Source organism: Uranotaenia lowii, chromosome 3 (assembly GCF_029784155.1).
Source record: "Uranotaenia lowii strain MFRU-FL chromosome 3, ASM2978415v1, whole genome shotgun sequence".
Lineage (NCBI taxonomy): Eukaryota > Metazoa > Arthropoda > Insecta > Diptera > Culicidae > Uranotaenia > Uranotaenia lowii.
In genome coordinates, this window is record NC_073693.1 from 266,110,363 (window position 1) to 266,131,243 (window position 20,881).

Consider the following 20,881-nt stretch of genomic DNA (forward strand, 5'->3'; position numbering starts at 1 on the left):
CACCATGGGTGCACGGATTCACCGCAGTTTCTGCCCAAGTATGTATTCACATGCATTCTGAGATTATTAGGTTCGACAAATTTCCAATTCAAGTTCCCTTACAGGTATTCCGGCACCCGTGTATAAAGCTGGCAACTGATTGAACATTCTTATTATAAGAGGAAACACATCTTACCTGTCGGCAACTTACGGGGTTTGAACCCTAGAGTTTTCTTGCCGATACCGGGAATCAAACCCAGTACACCTGGCATACCTAGACAAGACTCATGCCAGTCTATCTGATAGACCACATTGGCGCTAAGATTTTTTAACATGGGTGCACGGAATGGCTGTAAATTCGCCGTTGTTAATTATATTGAAATAAATAATTTTCAACTTGCTTCAGAACACAAAATATTTTTGAGTTAGATATGATAGGCATTTGAAATGCAACATTAGTCAATCGAAAAACTTTTAAGGAAAAACAAATCAATGTGTACATTTGACCATGTCGATTCATTATTTTTATTTCCACTGTTTTCCGTCGCACGACATAACTTGATGCATATAATTCCTAAAATTCACTCGATCCATGATAACCGTTTTCCAATTTCTTGGACGTTGATCAAATCTTATCAGATAAATATACGATGGCAAAATCCTGTTTTTTAATAATAAATAAATAAATTTATTATTTCAAGATATAATTGAAATATTTCTTTTCCAGGAATGAAAAAAACGGAGTTCAAATTAAAAATCGTTATTTAAATCATTATGTCTCAACATGAAAGACATGATTTCGACTTTGGTTTAGTTAAGATTTGTAATAATGCTTTTTGAAAAATTGCAAAAAGTCCAATATTTGATTAAAACGCGGTGAATCCGTGCACCCATAGTGAAAAACCATGTTTATAACACAAATTTTCATTTAAATCTTTAAAAGTCTTTATTCTTTACCTTTAACATGCAAAAAAATTGATTCTGGATGAATGGCGGTGAATCCGTGCACCCATGGTAAATTGCTCTACTTATATATAAAATATGCTTCAAAACCTACAATATCAGGTATAATTTATAGGCATCGGGTTGAAAAACTTCAGAGCGATGGATGCTAGAAAACATCTACTAAAACAAAACTGAAGTGAAACCGTGCACCCATGGTCAATAACCATAGCCATCTTACATGTTTTTATTATTAGATTGATAATGTGTTTCAATTTTTTGATAATTATTTGACGTATTCATTTTATGACATACACGCATTCGTCAACTATGCCAAACTGAGGTGATTCCGGGCACCCATGGTGAACAAATATTTCAATTTTATAACAAAAATGTTATCGAATTAATAACAAAATAATTTCAAAAGAAAAAATTTAAAAATATTTTGATAGAAAAAATTTCCCCTTTACCAGTCATTTTGACTGGTCACGGTCCGAATAGGTATATTCAATTTGCCGGTCCTTCTAGTGTTAATAAAATAAATCGTTAATGAATATTTCTTAATAAAATGTTTATGCAACTTTCAAAGCTCTTTCAAAAATATTTAAAAATGGGGCATTTTACCCCACACGATACCAACAGCATTTACCAGCCCCTAGACAATGTGCCTACTGATGGGTTTGGGAATCCTGCTTCGGTCGGATGCTGCCGTATAATGTGTACCTATTTTGCTGTTGATATTTTTTTTACTATTTGGAGCGATCCAGGGCACGAGATTCGGTCACAAACCGGGAACAAATCGTTTTTGAGAGAACATTTTGTAGCAAATGAGAGTGAGAGAGATATAAAGAGAGTAAGTAAGTTTGAAGCAGACAGAGAATTGTTGAGAAAATTTTACTGGTCTCTCATGCAGTCAGTGAACGACGGATGCTCGGAAAAGCGACGAATTTTCCAACGACCCTTCCTTCTTCCTTTCACTTGTTTTCTTTCGAGGAAACGATGTTTCATGCAGTGGAGCAGATTATTCAGTAGGAAATTCAAAGGAACGGATTACTTTTTAGAGATAAATTATTAGATTCATTAAAGTTTGCTACAGCATTAAAATATTTTTTCTAATGCTCATATTTAGAAATAAAAAAAAAACTTGGACTTACATTTTTTATTCATGAACTTAAATGTTGTTTTGAACATGTTTTTATTACTCCTTTTACTAAAAAACTGTCTTGGGCCTAGTTTTAAGTGGTTTTTTTCAATGCTTAGTATATTTTTTTTGCATTTTTGCGAATATTGTCCGGATTTTTGGTCATCAACATAGAATTCATATGCCTAGATTTTACCAGGTTTTTATACAAAATTGCCCGGATTTGTCCGACTCGATATGTCCGAAAAAACATCTGGCAACCTTAACATAAGTGTATTGTTACCTTAATTCGTACACAGAAAAATTGATTTTGTCTAATGCAAGCTATATTCTTTAACTACTTTCTTAAAAATGCAAATTCATTACTGTTCATCTCTGGAGCCACTATTTCGATTGATCAATCAATCTAAGACGTCAATAACAAATTCAAAATGAATACTCTGTCTGTCTGTCAGTCTATCTGGAAAGGTTCCTATTATGGTTTGAGACCCCTACCTATCACTAGAAAGGGAGAGGGGGTCTGTCAAAGAAAATACAAATGTTTGTATAGCTCGATAACTGATCGAGTAAATTAAAAGAATTTTGGCATGGAAAGATATTTGGGTACGAGGAATGTTTCTATGAACATTTGGTACCCCATCCTCCTTCCAGTTGAGAAATATGTAGGGAAGAGGGGGGGGGGTCTAGCTTACAATTTTTAACATAACTTGGGAACAAATGAAGCTAATGGAACCCAATGGGAGGGTATTGGAATACGAGAAATGATTCTATGATTCTGTCAGATTCCTTCCTTCATCCAGTGGTTATTTAGGAAGGAAAAATGAGGGCTTCCACACCTTTTTTATTGCATAACTTCTATTCGATCAAAGGGCTCAAATTTGACTTGAAACGGTATTGGGTACGAGAAATTGTTCTATGAATATTTGGGCCTCTCCCTTCTTCCAGTTGGGAGATGGAAAGAGGCTCTTTTACAATTTTTAACATAACTGGAAAACTCATCAAGCAAATGGAACCAATGATGACCCTTCTGCCTTGCAGTATGAAAAAGGGGTATATGATAGTGTTTTTGATTACGAAAAAAATGGATCTTTTCAGCTGTTGTAGATCGAAAGGAGAAAGGAGAGAGGTTGTTAGCGTACGAATAATTTGAGGCCCTCAGCCTTATCAGACGTTATGTGACGTTATTTAGAAACTAACAATGTGTCTATAATAATTCGTGAGCCCTTCTCGCATTGGAAAGGAGAAAAAAGTGAGGTATCAATAGCAGTAAAATATTCATTTTGGCATAATTTAAAATCAATGTGAAGTTATTAAAACAGAACAATAATTGCAGATCTTTGAAAACTTATTTTGAAAAGTTTCAGAAAATAAGACTTAATCATATTTTTGGTGCAATTCAAAACTCCAGTAAACTTGGATAAAACCGGGCAATCTGGCAAGCTTATTTTAAATTGTGAAAAGCGCTCTAGCCTTGACCTGTCCAACTATCAGTTTCATGTTCTTTCTCATTAAAAATTCTACTCAGTTTCCATAAATTTGCCGAAATGCCAACTCAGATTAAAATTAAATAAGATTTCCGCGGCGATCAAAATAAGATAACAAATTGTGAAATCGGAACTAACGTTACCAAAACAAATCAATTGAAATATATTTTTTCATTTTGTTAGATATTTGCCAAGGTTTAGAATCCCCTGAATAAAGGACCTAGTCTCCTATAGTTTTCCAAAAAAAGAAAATCAAAAACAAGAAATTAAGATAATTTTTTCCCATTTATCCTTATTCAAATAAACTAACAAGCTTAAAATCTATTCTTGTTTAACTTTTATAAGCGATAATTTCGAAAAGATTTTAAATAATGCCTTCAAGTCTGTTGGGTTTTTTTATTCAAATGAAATGAAATGAATGAATGTTGTCTAAATAAATCAGTAAATTCTGTACCATTTAAAAATAGCTGGCATCAAAGACTGAATAAATTGAAAAAAAAATCTAAAAAATTGTACACAATATGAGAATTTAATTCTTTGAACAGTGTTAAAAATAAGCTGATAGTACTACAGTTTTTCCCTTACTTGTTGTCTGACGATTGTTTTTCTTTGAACTCCAAATACAAATAGGTTTTCACACTGTTCACTCTCTGAATCCACTAAATTTGTTTTCTAATGCTGATAAAAATATTAAAAAAAACATAACCAAGAGTTTGTTTTCAACTACCGAAACTGCTTATTGTTTCAATCGCTTCAATATGTTTTTATTGAAATGCAACGAGCTCCTTTTTAGTCAATATCAATTGTGTTCAACGTTACTTATAATTATCCATTTTTTTTTATTTACTTTTCTTATATTTACTTATATCTCCAAATCGTTCAATTAGACGCTAATATAGTATGAGAAAATTTTTATTTTGTATTATAAGATCAAATGTCTCACATGCAATTAAAATTTTCACAGTGTACACTTTTTGATCAAAATCAATGACAACTTATGTGACTTGAAAGTTGAAAGTTTCTTCCAATTTTTTTGTAGTTCCTTTTATAGGGTTTATAGTTCCTTTTACTTTTAATAAATATGTTGCCATTTTGACCAAACATATTTTTCCCTTTTTCTTCGTCAAGTTATGGTCTACAAAATAGTGTTTTATCATTGTTTATTTTTAAATTTTTTATTGAAAACATGAAAACCAAGCATACATTATTGTGGTTAACATTTGAAAACGATGAGAAACAAAAATCGAGCTTTTGATTGACGAGTGCTAGAAAAGTTTGATATAAAATACATAGTTATGGAAGGACCATGTTTGCTGCAATCTGGTCCACTCTGGAGCCACTTGGTTGTTTTCTAAAGAAAAGAGGCTCCAGAGCCAATGAATAACATCAAATTACTCTTAGAAAATCATTAGAAATATCCTCGTTTCACAAACAACATGGTCATACTAAATTTGATGAATTAGGATAATAGAAAGGTCTTCTAGGGTTATATTTCTTAAATCGCTTGATTTTTCGTCTACATCAACAGAGAGGCGAAATAACGATCAATAATTAGTCGTTGCTAATTTTGCGTACCTTTTAAAAGTACAATCATTTACATAAATTTTTTGATTGTAATTTATTCATATTATGAAGTGGTAAAATTTTAAAGAATCCAGCTCGTAGCTTAAATTGGATCAATTTTTTAAGTATTTTTCCCGTTTTGTTGTAACTTAAGTTAATACCATTAAACATTCACCACATTTTACAAGTTACAGAGAAAACTCTTGCTTTTGAGTGGCATTTTAAATTCACTTTTTGTAGATCTTTAAAATTTTTATTTCATTCAACAGCTCACGTCATTTAAAGAAGTTTTATCCATTTTGGTTCATTTGTAATTTTCAACGAAGGTTTTTCTAGTGTTATATCAAGAAAACCATATACGAAAATTTAGACTCTGTCTTAGCTGGATAAAATTGTGAAATTTTGATGAATTTTAATTTTTTTAAGTCTATTGGTTTATATTAGAAAACACTTTAAAGTTAAGATGGTTTTATTTGTAACTTTCAAGCTTCCTTAAAAAATAGTTATGATATCTAAGTTATTTTCAAAAAATGTTATGAGTAGTGCAACAAAAAATTATTTCAAAACATCGATTCATTAATTGAATGATTTAATATGATTTTGTCTGTATTACTCTTAAGAACACCTGATTATTTGCTCATGTAATTGAACAAAAAATTCGGCTCTTTTAAACCCTAATCCGCTCATGAGTGTCAAAATGATACTATTGGAAGTTTTTCGGCTTGTAACTTTATTTTGGTGCATCCATATAAAAAATCCTTAATGAATTCATGAAATATTAAATTTTGCATCATTCCTTTTTTCATAGACGCAGTCTGAAAGCGCATTAAAAAACCTCCCTAATGAGATCTTGAGTGTCAATTTGACATTCCTAGTTTGAACCGTTGTATCTTTATTTAATTATATCATCCTTACAGCACTTTTTACATTTTTTGTGATCTTGAAAAAATATTTCCTTGTGTGTAAAATTAACTTCTCACTTCAGCTTCTGTTTACACTAAGTGAATTTGTTTTTAGCCTTCCGTAGCTGATCTACAACTTTTTTCCGAAGCATGTTTTTCGAATTTTTTTATACTTTGAATAACGAAAAACTGAAGTGTTGTATGTCTGGGAAACATTTTGAGTTACATTACGAGGTTTATAAAACTGTAAATTTGGTAAAAATCGGGTGGGAAACAAGAAAAACAAATTGGTTATATTTAAGGGTGTCAAATTGATACTCCAGGAACTGTAAAGGGTAAAAATTTCAGTAACATTCCGATCCAACATTGATAGCAATAATAATTTGTGGCAAAATTCGAAGAAAAAAAGCTGAGTTTGCTATTTTTGGAAAAATTTGTCATACAAGATCATGTAGCATCTTTGTACAGACATTAAACTGTGAAAGTAAAAACTCAATGTTTGTTCGTAAAAGTAATTTGTGTACAATAGATAGACGCAAATTTTCAAATCTGAGTTGTGGAGTCCAACTAGAAAATCTTTCAACTGCTTTTTTAAATCGTCTTATTATTATCTAGTTTATCATTATTATTTTTGAAAATGAATTTTAGTTTATCATCTGGAGCCACTCTTTTTGTCTAATCATGAAACAAGAGGCATTCGAAACACACGCATATTAACATGGCTAGTGAAGTAGACAATGTGCAACTCGAGACCCCATACACCCAACCTTCGGGTAGTGGTCATATCACCTCTTGTCTGCAACTCCGATTCTCTACCTCCCCGTGGTACTAGCTGGGGTGCGAGCAACCTTAGCGGAGATCGGGTACCCAACCCCGGTGGATGCTTTGGTCGCATGCAGAATGAGTTAGGGGGCTTCGTACGCGTCTGTTCTCCATGTTAGGGGCGGCGTGCGGAGTGCAACAACGTCCTGGTGGTGTTCGGGACCCAAAACAGCAACATCACGACGGTCCTCCTGCGAGATAGTGGGGTTAGCTGCGGGCCTTGCGAGCCTGTGACTACTAAAAAACATAAGCAACGAATAACGAACAACAAATTTCGGATGGAAATCGGCAAAGACCCACGCGACGAAAAGGGACTAGCGATTGGAAACTTGGAACATGGAACTGCCGATCTCTAAATTTTGTGGGCAGTACCCACGTGCTCTCCAACGAATTGAAGAGCCGCAAATTCGACATCGTAGCGCTGCAGGAGGTATGCTGGAAGGGCTCCACGGTACGAACGTATCCAGATGGTCGTGCCATCTACCAGAGCTGCGGCAACACACACGAGCTTGGAACAGCTTTTATAGTGATGGGAAAGATGCAAAAGCGCGTGATCGGGTGGTGGCCGATCAACTCACGAATGTGCCGGTTGAGAATCAAGGGCCGGTTCTTCAACATCAGCATCATCAACGTGCACAGCCCTCACCTCGGAAGTACCGGTGACGACAAAGACGAATTCTACGCGCAGCTGGAGCGTGAATACGACCGTTGCCCAAAACATGATATCAAGATCGTCATCGGGGATTTCAATGCTCAGGTCGGCCAGGAGGAGGAATTTAAACCGACAATTGGAAGGTTCAGCGCGCACCAGCTGACCAACGAAAACGGCCTCAGACTCATTGATTTCGCCGCCTCCAAACGAATGGCCGTACGTAGTACCTTTTTCCAGCACCGCCTCCCACACAAGTACACCTGGAGATCACCGTACCAAACTCAATCACAGATCGACCACGTTTTGATCGACAGCCGGCACTTTTCGGACATCATCGACGTCAGATCCTGTCGGGGCGCCAACATCGAGTCGGACCATTATCTGGTGATGGTGAAGATGCGCCCAAAACTCTCCGTAGTGAACAACACACGCAACCGGCGCCCGCCTCGGTTAAATATCGCGCGACTGAAGCAACCTGAGGTCGCGGCAGACTACGCGCAATCGGTCGAAGCAGCGCTGCCGGCAGAGGGCGAGCTTGACGAAGCCCCTCTCGAGGACTGTTGGGATACCATCAAAACAGCCATCAACAGTGCTGCGGAGAACGTCATCGGTTATGTGGAGCGATCTCGACGGAACGACTGGTTCGACGAGGAGTGTAGGAGGGTGATGGACGAAGAGAATGCCGCGCGGGCGGCAGTAGTGCAAAGAGGCACCCGTCGAAATGTGGAAAATCACCGACAGCGGAAGAGGCAGCGAGTCCGACTTTTCCAGGAGAAAAAGCGCCGCCTGGAGGAGGAGGAGCTCGAGGAGCTGGAGCAGCTGCATCGTTCCCAAGAAACACGAAAGTTCTATCAGAAACTCAACGCATCCCGCAAAGGCTTCGTGCCGCAAGCCGAAATGTGCCGGGATAAGGACGGGGGTATCCTGACGGACAATCGTGAGGTGATCAAAAGGTGGAAGCAGCACTTCGATGAACACCTGAACGGCGCACATGCAGGAGATCAAGACGGTGGGGGAAGGTACATCGCCGGCGTAGCCAACGACGAAGAGGAGCCACTCCCAACGATGAGTGAAGTTAAGGAAGCCATTCGCCAGCTGAATAGAAACAAGTCGGCTGGGAAGGATGGCATCGCAGCTGAACTCATCAAAATGGGCCCGGACAGGTTGGCCGATTGCCTACACCGGTTGATAGTCCGGATCTGGGACATAGAACAGCTACCGGAGGAGTGGAAGGAGGGGGTAATATGCCCCATCTACAAGAAGGGCGACAAATTGGACTGTGAGAACTACCGAGCGATCACTGTCCTCAATGCCGCCTACAAAGTGTTGTCCCGAATCCTACTCTGCCGCCTCACGCCACAAGCAAACAGATTCGTGGGAAGTCATCAGGCCGGCTTCATGGAGGGACGGTCTACGACGGACCAGATATTCACATTACGGCAAATCCTCCAAAAATGCCGTGAACACCAAGTCCCTACGCATCATCTATTCATCGACTTCAAAGCCGCATACGACACGATCGACCGTAACGAGCTATGGAAAATCATGGACGAGAACGGCTTTTCCGGGAAGCTAATCAGACTGATCAAGGCGACGATGGATGGAACGCAGTGCTGTGTGCGGATTTCGGGTGAATTGTCGAGTTCATTCGAATCGCGCAGGGGGCTTCGACAAGGTGATGGTCTATCCTGCATGATGTTCAACGTGGCGCTAGAAGGTGTTATTCGACGAGCGGTGGGCGAAATGCGGGGCACGATTTTCAACAGATCCAGTCAACTTATCTGCTTTGCCGATGACATTGATATAGTCGGCAGATCATCTGCGGCGGTGGAGGAGATCTACCGCAAACTGAAACGCGAAGCAGGAAGGATTGGGTTGATGATTAATACGTCCAAGACGAAGTACATGCTGGCCTGCGGATCCGAGACCGACCGAACCCGCTTGTCCAGTAATAACAAGGTCATGATCGACGGCGACGAGCTGGAGATAGTCGAAGACTTTGTCTATCTCGGCTCACTGGTGACCGCAGACAATGACACCAGCCGTGAGATCCGGAGGCGAATTATCAGCGGAAGTCGTGCCTACTATGGACTCCACAAGCAACTGCGGTCGAGAAGACTTTGCCCTCGTACGAAGTGTAACCTGTATATGACGCTTATTAGACCGGTTGTTCTCTACGGGCACGAGACATGGATATTGCTCGAGGAGGACCTGCGTACACTCGGAGTATTCGAGCGACGAGTGTTAAGAACCATCTTTGGCGGCGTACAGGAGAACGGAGTGTGGAGGCGAAGGATGAACCACGAGCTCGCGCGGCTCTACGGTGAACCCAGTATCCAGAAGGTGGTGAAAGCTGGCCGGATACGCTGGGCTGGACATGTTGCGAGAATGCCGGACGACTGTCCTGCAAAACAGGTGTTCGCTACGAATCCGGTAGGAACAAGACGAGCGGGGGCGCAACGAGCGAGGTGGTTAGACCAAGTGGAGCGTGATCTGGCGAACGTAGGGTGCCCGAGAAATTGGAGAACGGTTGCTATGAACCGAGTGAATTTTAGGAATTATGTTCGTCAAGTTATGTCGTGAGACGGAATACTATGTAAATAAATAAATAAAATAAATAAATAATTAACAGAATATTAGAATATTAGAAAAAACTTACTCTCTGGAGCCACTCTAATTACATTTTTTTGCAAGAAGAATCACTGTTTTATTTATGTTTTGTCGTAATTGTATCAATGTTAAGCTTTCCAATCTCAAAAGTTTAATGTTCTATTTGCCGCTGGTTGTATTTTTACAGTAAACTAGAGAAGTTTAGAACAAACTCATATTTACATCAGCAGATAAAAATTACTCTCTGGAGCCACTTCAAGTATTGGTTTTTTGCAAGAAAGATCACTGTTATATTTATGTTTTGTCACAGTTGTATAAATTTTAGGCTTTCCATTCTAACTAAAAGTTCTTCTTGCCGCTAGTTGTATTCCCTTGTCATCTTTCAACAGTTTTAAAAATATTTGGGGTTTGCTACTTATTGAATGTAAATATTTGTCTGACTGCCTCCCGTTTGTTGAAGTCAAATTCCTAAGGTAATTTTCAACTGTTTCAACTGTATTTGTAAACAGTTGTTCACGAAAATGTCACAATCATTTCTATAGCAAACCAAAACCTTGGTTCGTTTGGTGTGAGGATGTTGGCATGATTTTCGTGTAAATTTTTTGTTTTTCGATCTTTCAATGGGAATAACTGAACTCGATTCGATTTTATTGAATTTTATTTTACTGAACGTTTGAGAAAATTCAACAAAACGATATTTGAAGGCTTCCAATTACAAATGAGGAAAAAGCAGATCTCTTTTAGCTATATATTTTTTTAAACTTCCTTCGATAGTCGCTCTACCACTCTCTGGAGCATATTTTTAACGTCTAAAAATTTTAAATGTCAATTTTGGCAATTTTATCAATTTCGTGAACTGTTTCAACTATGATAAGTTTGTCATTTTAATAAATTTGGTAAGTTTTTGAATTTAGTTAACTTTGTTTTTTTTTGGCCAATACATCAAATTGGTCAATTATGTCAGTTTTGACAATGTTGTCAATTCAGCCAATTTAATCAATTTGACCACTTTTATCGGTTTTGTCAATTTTATACCAATTAATATAACTTGTATTTTGCTAATGTTTTCAATTTTATCTTTTTTGCCAATTTTGTCAAAACTATCAGCTTTATGATTTATGTCATTGGTTGATAATTTGGTCAACTTTGTCATTAATGGCAATTTGGTGCATTTTTCTGTTTTTGTCAACTTTGTGAATTTTGTCAATTTCAGCAGAATTGATAATTCTATAAATTTTGGCATTTTTGGCAGTTTTATCATTTCGTTAACTTGATCGGGTTTGTCAGCTTGGTTTTTTTTTTTTCAATATTGCAAGTTTTGACAATACATTTTTACAGTTTTGTCGTTTCGGCCATTTTTTGTGAATTTTGTAATTTTTGCCAGTATTGATATTCATATTTGCCAATATTTGTCAATTATTGTAAACTTGGCAAACTTTGTCCTTCCTGTTTATTTAGTCAATTAAGGTAATTTGGTAGCGATTTTGTCAAGCCTGTCAATCTTGTATTATTTTTTTTTCAATTGTGTCAATTTGTATAAATTCCTCAATTTGGTCAATTTTTGTAGCTTAGATTATTTTTTGTAAGTTTTGTCATTTTTTCCATTTTAGGCATGTTTATCAAACTAGTCCATTTTGTCAAAGCAATCATTTTGGCAAATTTTGTCAAACTGAAATTTTCGTCACTTGATATAATTGACGAAATTTGTCAAATTTACAAAAAATGGCCAAATAGTCATAATATTCATAATTGCAGCTGGTTTTGAATTGGAGTAAGTGAGATCCAAGCATAATTTCACGCAAATATTATTTCTATATCCTTGCTTCCTTCACTTCGGAGGTTCTAAGAGCAACTGTTGAATTATTTGAAACACATAGTGGGTTTTTTTTAAATTTTTTTTTACTATAACGAGGTTTTCAAAAACTGTGATTTCAAATAAAGAGTACATTAAAATTATAATCTTATATTTTTAATTCATTTTGGATTTACGTCGAAATTCTTTAATTATAATATATGAAAGAGTGGGGTGTCGTGGGTCATGAGGAAACATGGGCCACTTAGAATATTTCAGATGTGTGTTGAGATTAAAATCTTAATCCAACTGTCATCGCCGTCGCTTTGCGTAACAATATTTTTCTGTATGTTGTTGACTTAGCTAATTGCATCGATGAGGAGCCTAAAGTTTATAACAAAAATGTGCTCATCTTAGTTTTGTCATGTTTATTCACGTGGAAAAGGAATTTTTGATGAAACATCAATAAGTCACACAAACGCAACTAATTTGCAAACCATAGCGTGTGGGGAATCCACTATGGGACAGTTCCATACAATGAGGTAGCAGAAAGTATGATTAGGTGTTTTGGACTCTTCTGTATTTTTTGAAAATTTTGTATAAAAATTACTATTTTAACTAACTTAAAATAAATCCATACAAAAATTGCTCGTAAACAACTTATAAAATAGGATGCTTGGTATTATTTTTGACCCTATTTTTTTTCTTTTGAAAGGCGTCTGTTGGACTTACTGATCATAAAATGACAAATATCATCAAGACATTTCATCAAACTCAAGAGAAAAATGTGTGAAATGATTGATCAATCATGAGAAACATGTATTTGACAAACCAACATTAACTTTGTTGAATTTATACTAATTTTTGGGCAAAAATGACTCATTTGCATGATATTTTCAGCTTTATTTGACTACTAGCTGATTTTACCCGGCCTTGCTCGGGTCCAGATTAAATATCAATAAATATGAATCATTTGACTTCTGGAAATTTCAGAAGCTTTGTATTCATCTTTATTTAAAATTTTTCTCTAATTTAGCCACATAATTATTATTACTTATTTTATTAGAGACCTTTTATCATGAATATGGCATTCGTGTTCGAAAATACTTAAAAATTGTTTGACCTTATTCAAATTTTGTTCCACGTTTCAATATTTTCGATGAATCACATAAACGCTGTTTCTTTTGATGACTCGTTGCTCAAGATTTCGCAGATGTTAGGCCATGTGAAGTTTGTAGGTTTTGTTAGTTTTTTAGTTCTGATTGGGTTTATTTACAAAGTTTATCATTTTTATATTATTCAAAAACTAATAGTTGTCAATAGAAATTTAAAATAATTTCCTTCTAATGCATATTCATCCTATCACGAAAAAAAAATTGAAACCACAATGTTTTAGGAAGCTTGAATTGATTGAATCTTATTTTTGTGCTTATTTTGTGCTTTCTAATGAAAATCCAGAATCTTTAGCTTGCAAACATATTCGAACGACCTCTATTGAAGATTATCCCACTTTTCAAGATGGATAATCTGCCTGTAGAATGGTATATTCAAGTTTAATTTACTAAGAAATTCCTAAAAAGACTTCGGCTGAAACCTTGTTTGTTTTTAATTTTATGTGCTTTTTTGCTGGATCATTTCACACTGTTTTATAATTATTTTATTTACATGTTGAAAGTGGAACTAGTTTTTCGTTTTTCGCCATTATCAAAACACACATCTCTTCGGAATTTAAATCGCCCATTTTAAAATGTTATGGAAAAGATGTTATTTAAGTTATATTTCAATTTTTCTATTCTTTGACACAACTTTCCCACAAATTATCATAAGTGCTCAATGTAAAAATCGTTAGATTTTTTTTTAATTCGCAGTTAACGGTTTAATTTTTCTCATAATTGGATAATAGAAATAGAGCTGACCGCATTCATGATCAACAAAAACTCAAAAGTTATATTTTAGGCTATAAAATTTAATTGTACAAAACTAAAAATGCCAGATTAAATTTCTAATAAGTTTCATGCAATGGATTTGGTTTCAACTTTTTCCAGAAAATGCACGTTTAATTGTCTTGTCCCCCGTTTAAATTCCTACTCTGCAATGGAAGCGTTGAAATTGCAGTCTCAGCTTATAACACTGCATTTAATTGATTTATTTTGATTATTAAGGAATCACAAAAATATGAAAATGGTTGGTTTCTTAAAGCTGGGACATTAGTTTTCAGCAAACAGTCCAAATAGTTATTCAGCTGAAGAAGTCAATTCATTATCAAGATTAATCAATACATCCAAACTTTACACGCTGCATATTTCTGTAGACCTTCAATGCCCTCAGGGACCATATTGAAAATCACTACTGTTCTAATCAGTTTACTCCGAACAGGCAATTGGAAGTATTTTTTTTATCCCAAAAGTAGTCTTGCTATTTCATCCAAGAATCACGTGCTTGTAACCTGTGCTACGAACAGTAGAAGAAATAAAAAAGCCCGCCAAAAAATTTTCTATCAAATTTTTAATCATCAGCAGGCTTTGATTTGCTTTCAAGTACACGTGAACTAAATGGTCGTTTCTAATGCCCAGCTCATGGTGATGGTGAAAATAACCCCGCCAAAGGAAACGAAAATCGGTCAACAAAATGGGTGCCATGACTTTTGATTCGTGGGAGAAAAAACAAAAGTTGTATGGGAGGGTCCCTTTCCTTAGGTGGGAGGGGCTCAAAACTATTACTAAAACCTTACCATGGTCCAAACACATAACTGTACCAAATTTCAGGCTGATCGGTTAAGCGGTGTGGATTTGTATAAGGTGCATACAAACAAACATATATAGTCCAACTCATCTTTATATATTAGACTAGCTGATCCCATACGAACTCCGTTTCGCTTTCAACTTGGAATATGTCATGAACAGTTTGTATAAAAGTCAATTGCCAAACATTTTCCAGATGCACTTCCAAATTCATTGTTAGTAACAATAGCATAATTATTGAACGATCACTGCTACCAAATTTAAAATCAGGAATCAGTTGACCGTGCCAAAAAAAACCCTGTGAATAAATTCCGACTCGATTGTTTCAAAACAACGCAATTATTGCCAAAAAGTTAAACCCCTTTCGGTTGCCTCTTGTAAAACCTTTGATATCTGAAATTGATTGCCCTTTTTTCAAAACTCCCGTTTGCAAATTTTTACAGCAATCCATTGCATAATAACGTCAGTATTGCTGAAAGCAGTGAAAAATTAATTTATATGGACGGCCTCTTTCGTCGACCTCTAGCAAATCATTTGGCATCTGAAATCGATTGCCCGTCCTCGATAACTATCTTGTGCGAATTTTCACCCCAATCCGATGTCGAAAAACGACAATATTGCAAAAATATTGAAAAGTCAATATGGACGACTCCCTTTGCCGGCCCCTAACACAGCATTTGATACCTGAAATCCATTGCTAGTCCCTCAAAACTTTCGTGTTCCATTTTTCATCTGAATTAGCATCATTTCTTAGGAAGCTTGAATAAATTTAACCTAATAGTTTTATCTTCAAAAGATTAAACTGCTATCTGTTGAAGATTATCCCACTTTTCAATATGGATGATCTCCCTGTAAAATGGTATATTTAAGTTTCATTTATTTAGAAATTTCTTAATAAACCTTATTAGTTTACCTTAAATGTTGAAAGTTCTACTAATAGCTTTTCGAAGTTATCGAAAACAAATCATCTCGAAAACACCATTTTTATATTATGAAAAAGGTTTTTTTTTAGTTCTGTTTTTTTTTTTCATGGGCACAAACATCCCATTAATAGAAGGTAGAATCGACCACATTGATCATCAATGATGATAACTCAAAAGTTCTTTCTCTATGAGGAATTCCAAAAATATAAAAATGGTTGACCCTCAAAGTCCCCCAGCGGCGATAAAGAGCACTTTGAAAGCCACTACTATGCTAGTCAATATATTCCTAACAGGCTAATTATATTTTTCAATCAAAATGTAGGCTTATAATTGTATCCAAATATCTCGTACCGGTAGCATGTGCTTTGAACAGTAGAAGGTACAAAAAACACCCGCCAAAATTTTCACTTTCAAATTTTTAATGCTCAGCAAGCTTCGATTTGCTATCCAGTACATGTGAGCTCTTAATGGTCGTTTCTAATAGCCTGCCCAATGGTGATGGTGAAAATAATCCCGCCAACGAAACGAACGGAAACGAAAGTCGGTTCGAAAAATGGGTGCCATGACTTTTGGTTCGTGGGAATAAAACCGTTGTTGTACGGACGACCGCCTCCAAAAGGGGTCATCCGAAAATCTAAAAACATTTTTCATCATTCCTGGTCCTAATGAGCCCCCATGCCAAATTTCAGCTCTCTAGCTCTTAAGGCAGCTGAGCCTATTGAAGACAAACATACAAACGAACAAACAAACGGAAATTACTTTTTATATATATAGATAACTCGAAAAACGTTCTCTTGAGGTGCCTGGAATCATTTTCATTGTATTTTTAGGACTTTAAACTGGGTCTTGATAGTGAAAAAAGTATGGGGCAATAGACTGAGTCGATTTGGGGTCATTTTTGAATTTCTCAAACCCTGGGGTCTTAAAAGCTTCGTTTTGGTCCAAAACTCATCCATGATTTTTTGCAGAATTTTTAAGTAACGTTTACATGAGTAAATTTTACTTTTTAGGTTTGTATGGGAAAATTGAATATTTTGTACTGAAAAATCAACATCATTTTTGATTCTTCTGTGGAACCGAGCCTGCTTAAGGTTTTTGTGCCAATTTATAAATTACATCAAGGAAATTTTCCGCTGAACAACTTTGTCGAATGTCATAACTTCGTATCTTTTTAGACAAAAAAGTTATTAGCTGTTTAACAGGTGTATGTCTTTTTGGATTGATAAACCATGAATTAAATTGACACCTCTGCTTGTGCCTCACGAAGTATGGCATGAAAAGTGGTCTTGCAATACTTCGCTAGGCACCCAGCAGTGGTGTCAATTGAATTTACTGTTCATCAATGCCAAAAGACATACACCTGTTAAACAGCTAATAACTTTTTTGTCCAAAAAGATACGAAGTTATGATATTCGACAAAGTTGTTCAGCGAAAAATTTCCTTGAAGAAATTTATAAATTGGCACAAAAACCTTAAGCAGGCTCGGTTCCACAGAAGAAACAAAAATGATGCTGATTTTTCAGTACAAAATATTCAATTATCCCATACAAACCTAAAAGGTCAAATTTACTCATGTAAACGTTACTTAAAAATTCTGCAAAAAATCATGGATAAGTTTTGGACCAAAACAAAGCTTTTAAGACCCCAGGGTTTAAGAAATTCGAAAATGACCCCAAATCGACTCAGTCTAATGGGGCAATGCGGGGCTTTTTTGGCAAGGTTTTAAAGTTTTGGACTTTTGAAAAAAATGTTTATTTACTCATTTTTATCATAGGTCAATTTAGTGTGTAAAAATTGTGAATAGTTCAAAAGAAAGCTTTTAATATAAGCTTTCATATGGTTTACTTGAAATTTAAAAACATGTTTCCGTAGAAATATATGTGATTTTATTTTTTTTCTTCATCATATAAATTTTTCAATTTTTCAAAGTCTGATGTCTGTGATGCGTTCAGTATCCAAGATAATGAGTTGAAAAACTGGGAATATCTTAATCAAATATGAAGTTATTAACAAGTTGAAATAAAAAAGCGATTCGATAAGTTCAGTTTTTAACTTTTTGCCGCCTCAAACCCCATAGTGTGGGCCACATTTTGTAGGGTATCTTAGGTCACTTATATTTTCATGTTTTTTACACTTCCAGAACCTAAAATACGTTGTCCCTTACTGTGAAGTTTTTTTTTATGTCAAATGAAGAGCTATGAAAAATACTTTGTCCATCCTGTTTAAGGAATTTTGCCGAAACGTTCGCGAGCCAGGTTTTACGAATTATTCGATTATACACAACTCTCTTTTTTGTTTCATCATCTGAAATTTAAAAAAACGAAATGTGTTATGAAATTACAGTTTTATGTCAACTTATAAACTGTGCAGGTTATTTGGTCAATTTGGCCCATAATTCCCCACCAGTTTTCAAAATTCCAATAAATATATATTTCTTTTCTTAAAACAGTCAGAACTTGGGAAATAAACTTTTTAAAAATTCAAAAAAATTTCCTAATGGTACCTTAAAAATGTAGGAAACCATACCATCTTTTAATTACATTTTATCTTTTTTAATAAAAAAGTCATGGAACAAAGAAAATAAGATGCTCATGATTCTCCACTCTTCAATAGTTATTTCGAAATCTAAAATTCGTTTATTATTTTGTGACATTTGTATCCAAACAGGCTTCAATCCACTGTCAAGTGTTTCAAATCGGGTTTTTAGTAGTTTTAAACATTTCCGGAGGCCCGATGATTTTTTTCTTTAAATTGCCTCAAAGACCTTGCCATTAAATCTGAAATGTGCAAAATATATTTCTAAATTTTTTACCATTTCTGTATGTTTTCACAACTTGGCGTGGTAATTTTTTTTTTTTATTTTATGTTCAAACCATATTTTGAATAATATTTTATAATACTGCCATCCCTGTCCACCGCCAAGTAACAAAGGGCGCGCTTTTCCAGGAGCGCACTCAAATCTCGTCGAAAGAGCATGAGAGGAAAATCCCTTCGTATGTCGGAGAGTACTCGAGCGAAAATTTCCCGGGAGTATGGGTTGTCGGCTTCTTCTGTCATGTTTTCCTTTTTTTCATTCGATCGGGAAAAAGGGAGAGGAAACTGTTGCCGGGAGAACTCGCGGTTCCAAACCGACTTCTGGGGCCATAAAGGTGAATAACAAATGACAAATCTGGGGAGCGCGGAAAGAGACTGAGGCTGTTGGGTGGGAGTAAGTCGGTTGAAGTAGGATCTTGGCATTTTTGCGGGCCCGCATCAAAACCCATCCACGTACCTTGTCCGGGAGTCAGTCAGTATTCGGTAGGAAACGGCATCAGGCCAGAATCAGCCAGTAGCTGGTGGCCACACGCGAACGAAAGAACGGTGAGCACACTTTCGGATCAGCTCTCCTGAAAGGCGGTGGGTTCTTTCGAGACACAGGAAGGCGCGCGGAAAAAAGGTCCAAGGTGTCGCGCGCGTTTTCTTCTTTGGGTTTATTCGGTGGAGTTTTTCTAGAGTTTTGGATGTTTCAATCTGCTGAGTGTCGTGCTAAGACGGGGGATTACAACTGTGGACCCTAGGATTAATAATCACCTCCTCGTTTGTGAATAGTTCGTAGTTCGTAGTTCGTAGTAAACAGTATCAGTCTATCTGTATCAGAATTGTTGTTGTTTACAGATTAGCTGTTGGTGAAGTTTTCTATTGAAACAGTTGGCTTTTGGAAAGTTTGTGAGATCGTTAATGGTTAAACCAAATCGTTTGTTGAATCTACTACAATCATCTTTATCGAAACCTATCACTTTCGTCTGGAATGAAAGAGTGTAAAAATAGAAACCTAGAGGAAGTAGCCATAAGTAGTAATAAGAGTAAAGTTTATTGTTAAAGTTTGTTCCCCCCACCAGAAAATCCATTAAGGGTCTGGCAATCCGAGAACGAGCGAAAGCTGCGGCAAGATAATCTAAAAAGAAGCAATACCTATTAAGTGTCTACACGAGTGTTCTTCACACACATCTCCAGTGTATTAACTCCTAGTGAAACCATTTTTCTGCCTTCTTCTTCCACTTCGAACGAGTGACTTCCGGTGTAGTCCGGCCAATCAGGGGAAAGCTCGTTCGGAGAAAATCTGTTATCTACACCACTGAGCACGTGCTACGTTAAGGATCCTTCCGGTAGTTTCGCACATTTACTCACCACAACGGCACCAAAATAAAAGTAGCTGAGGAGGGATATAACCTTTACGATAAGAGAAACAAATAAACTCAACAGCACCCGAATCTACACTCCAATTCGCATTAGCAGGGCGATGCTAGATTATTGGTAGAACAAATACGCACCCATTAGTTCGTTAATGGTTGTTTTAGTGCCGACTCAGATTTATCAATCGAGCGGCGGAAATCGAAAGCAGATAACAGCGGTAAAAAATAAGAACAAACACAATAAAATTCCGGGCAAAACGAATCAAGCGGAAAATCGACCAGTCGGTGTCCGTTGAAGGAAAGTGTCTATCAAAAGAAGAAAAGAAAAGCTCACGGTAAGTCAGGTGAGGCGCGGAAGCCAAGAAGTGAGAAGCAAAACAAAACTAAGGAATATAATCAACCGAGAAAATCTTTTCGGAACCGATTGAAAACAAATAAACAACTCACATTCCAAATTTTGTGGACCGACGGCGACCAAAAAGAAGGGGGTTTAGTGAGTGTGCGAGAAAATTTAAGGGGGACTAAACCATCTCATCAACACCCGAAACGGGGACGGACAAGTGAGCAGCAGCAGCATATCATCATATGTGAAAAGTGTACGGAATACTTCAGAGACCAGTCCAGGGGAAAAAAATCAATTTTTTGCTGAACTGAAAATGGAGAGGCCCACTCATCAGTCCCGCAACAAAGGTGGGTACCTTCTAAAGAAAAAAAAACTTCCAACCATTCCCGACGGATTTATGATTGTTTAAGCGTTTGTTTGGTGTTGATTTTTTTCTTAATTTTCCCAGGACCATTTTTCCAACAACCGTAGATCAGAGCGCCACGCGCGTTTGTTGTTTTGTGTTCTAGCGATGTATAAACGGCGGCGTAGCGCGGATAACAAAAGCCGCCGACGGATTTATGAGGCAGGCGGCTTTTGATCCGAATGATGATTCCGGGGTCGCGAAATATATGTGTGTACGCAGGTTTCGTCTTTCCCATGGAAAGCGTGAAAAGAATTATTATGAAAAGATTCGCGCGGATTACATTCGCTTTGAACGAGGAAACAATTTCAAATGAGATCGCGCAACAATGTGGTTTAATATTAACATTCCACACGCCCTTCTGATATCAATCTGCTGCTTTTTGGGTGACGAGATAACAGCACACATTTAT

The 20,881-nt window shown here is 36.5% G+C and overlaps 1 protein-coding gene across 2 annotated transcripts in view; it reads left to right on the forward strand.

Annotated features, from left to right (window-relative positions):
* LOC129754158 (diacylglycerol kinase eta-like) overlaps nucleotides 1-20,881 on the forward strand; it is a 418,758-nt gene that overhangs the window by 144,333 nt on the left and 253,544 nt on the right. Inside the window, exon 1 of one of the 2 annotated variants that reach the window (XM_055750050.1) lies at nucleotides 18,852-20,413. The exons of the other annotated variant lie outside the window; for it this stretch is intronic. The gene's annotated coding sequence lies outside the window, so the exon portion shown is untranslated. Of the gene's footprint in view, nucleotides 1-18,851; nucleotides 20,414-20,881 lie in introns of those variants that run through there. 2 annotated transcript variants of the gene reach the window in all.